The sequence below is a fragment of the Paramisgurnus dabryanus genome, chromosome 17 (assembly GCF_030506205.2).
Source record: "Paramisgurnus dabryanus chromosome 17, PD_genome_1.1, whole genome shotgun sequence".
Lineage (NCBI taxonomy): Eukaryota > Metazoa > Chordata > Actinopteri > Cypriniformes > Cobitidae > Paramisgurnus > Paramisgurnus dabryanus.
Genome location: NC_133353.1, coordinates 36,769,438 through 36,772,430, shown reverse-complemented (window position 1 = coordinate 36,772,430; position 2,993 = coordinate 36,769,438). Strand labels below are relative to the sequence as shown.

The 2,993-nt window shown below is 33.9% G+C and overlaps 1 long non-coding RNA gene across 2 annotated transcripts; it reads right to left on the bottom strand.

Moving 5' to 3' along the window:
- Positions 1 to 288: 288 nt before the first annotated feature.
- Positions 289 to 2,993, bottom strand: LOC135749057 (uncharacterized). 2 transcript variants are annotated; one of them, XR_012335292.1, is made up of 6 exons: positions 2,794 to 2,993; positions 1,950 to 2,095; positions 1,508 to 1,605; positions 1,282 to 1,367; positions 1,086 to 1,201; positions 289 to 947 (listed from the first exon to the last, which is right to left on the bottom strand). It is a non-coding gene; the product is annotated as an uncharacterized lncRNA (long non-coding RNA). The 2 variants fall into 2 exon arrangements; XR_010532279.2 differs by lacking the exon at positions 2,794 to 2,993 and having other exon boundaries at positions 1,950 to 2,744.

Sequence of the window (2,993 nt, the reverse complement as noted above, 5' to 3'; positions counted from 1 at the left end):
AGTCAAATAACCCAACACTCCTCACACAGCAAAATCACTGGTGTTAAAATAACACCCAGGGTGTCAAATTTAACACTGGAAAAGTGTGTATATGTGTCCACACTACACTGTGTTAATTTAGTCAAAAGTGTAGTGTTAATGTAACAACACTCATTATATGTTAATTTAACACTCAATATTGTTAAATTTTACACTTTGTTCAACACTATTCATTGTTGTTTCCACACTACACTGGTGTTGGCACAGAAATACAGTGTCAAAAATTAACACTCCTAATTTAAGGTCAACACCAGTGTAATGTGAATTCAACAATGTTAAGTGTTAAAATACTGATTAATAGCCACTTTTGTTGCTAATGGGTTGTTTCTATAAAAGACAAATGACAAGAAATATTGCAAAACCTCTTTTTATTAAAGTACATCACATTTAATATTTACATTGATACACACAACACTTTGCATTTAATACTGCTTATTTAAATACCTCAGCTACAATAAGAATACAGTATGGAATAATGAAAGTTATCTTATACCGCAGCGCAGTGACATGAAAACCACTTATTATAAGGTCTTTAATATATCAAATGAGAGTTAAAAAAAATTAGCCACCCTACTCAAAACTTGAACATTAAAATACACTGCAATTACCTTACTGGCAGGCAGAAATGCTTATCCTTCACAATACTAAAGATTTTTCTATAACAAAACAGACATTTCAATTCAAAAGCCGTTTCATTTTTCTTAAATACGTTCCAACCTGGTATTTAGTTCTGTAGTTGTTTTACTCATGATGTAGTGGAAGGCTGCATCAGTGGTCTTCATCATGGAGGGAATGGCTTTTTGGTCCAGAATGATGCAAAAATTCTGGATGCAACTTCTGTTCCCAACACAGAGCAGGCAGGGCTGTGCTGATTCATCCCCCTCAAAGCATGGATTGATGCTCATCACCTAAGTGTTTTAAAAGAGTGTATTTGATGAATGTATTTGATGTGTATTTATGAACTTGCATTGTTCACCCCATGTAAATGCATACAAGCAAACTAACTGCTGAATAAATAACTAGAACAAAATACTAAAAAAACTTACATAGCACAATCAGTAGCTTCAGTTGCACATTGACCCTCTCCAGTCTTTCTTCCTTTCACAAATGAAAGGCAAGAGGTGAATGAGCCAGGGAAGAGCTGCCACATAACTGTCCCGTCCTAGCAAAACAGAATTTAAACACCATGAGTATACAGTTAAACTTTAAAAGCGTAAAAGTAGCAAACCCATGTACACTTACCATATTTAAACTCCTGTTGACCAGACAGAGGGTCATCCACATTGTTGTATATTGGCTATTTTGCAATACATCACCTCAGCATATTTCTGCAGATTTTCAAAGACAAAAAGAGTCAAGAAAATACCAAAAAGGGTGCAGTTTTAACCGTTATTTGAATCAAAATCATCTCAGTATAATAAATCATGTTAGAGACAGTGTACAGTACAAATGTACTGTGTGTACTCACATAACTAGTTGGTAAGCTCTTATCCTCCAAACTGGGTTAAGGAATAACAGTTCCAGAATTCATGGGTATGCCGTATTCAAATATAGTCTGGTAGGGTCCTATCACAAAAAATGACAATAAAGACTCTGAAAACTCAACATTCTTTTTATATTAAAAACAGCACTCAAGACAATATGAATCTTCATTTATACATTTTCAAAATAGTAATCAATTTGATTGCTATTTAATATGACATCAATAGCAAAACGATGTATGAGAAGATAATATATTTTTATTAAAGTTGGCAGCAGGTCATGTGAGTTTCTTTCCAGATTAATAATAATAATAATAATAATAATAATAATAATAATAATATGTACAAAACTACATATACTAAAAAGATTGGTTAACTGTTCAGTTATGTCAAATAAAATGATTTATATGTATAAATATATAAACTTACCTTTTGTAATGAATTTATATAAGTATTAGCAGTCGTTTCTCATTGGAAGTCATCCATGTCAGGTCTTCTTTAACAAACTGCCCTAAAAACAGCATCTCTTCTGAATGATTTGAAGCACTCAGTGTGAACTTTCACCAAACTAGCATCTATAATGACAGAAAAAAACAAATGTTCGCCATACACGTTTTACACTTTCGTATGTATTTGCCATTTGCATCTGTCTGACATCTAGCGCCATGAAAAGCTTACAACACACAATGCATCCAATCTGTGCATACAAATGATGATATATTGTGAGGTTTTGGTCAAATTAATTGTTGGTTTGGCGATATTTCCCCTGTTTGCATACATCTTAGAAAAACACATGACGATGCGGTTGCGGTTTTCTCCGTGTTTTTCAGTAATTTGAATAATTAACCGATATCCGTGCACTCACGTGCATGTAAACGACCTCGTTAACTCACGGTATCTAGCCTATATGATTACCTTATAACGAGCATCATATGGTGAATAAACGAGCTTTCATTTAACTTAATTTCATACCTTCAATTTGTAGTGCATGTCGCGTTTTATCATGGTTCAATTCTTTCGTTCGTATCTCCTGTTAATATTATCCTTCTTGGTTTAAAACTTTTAGCTAGCAGTTTAACTTTATACTAAACTAACAAGGGAACAACGTAACACAAGGTAGCTCTGATTAAACTGAACCAAATAACGAACAAAGGGGAAATAAAATGGGACAAATATCTTATTTAGGTTTTTTGGCATATGGCTGCGTAGAGTCAGACAGAGAAATAACAGTTTAATTTAGCTAAACCATGTGAATATTATGAGACTGATTTACCTGATCTCTTCAGTCCTACTGTGAAAGAAAATGGCGGTAAAATCCCTGACAGGATATGTTTAGTGGAGGCGTGGCTTGATTTACACCGCTCAGAGTGAAATCTGATAACACCCTTGTTTTACACTGACACTGTCGTGAATATAACACTGGCCTAGCAATGGCAGTGTTATTTTATTACCAGAGAGTGTTAAAACAGCATC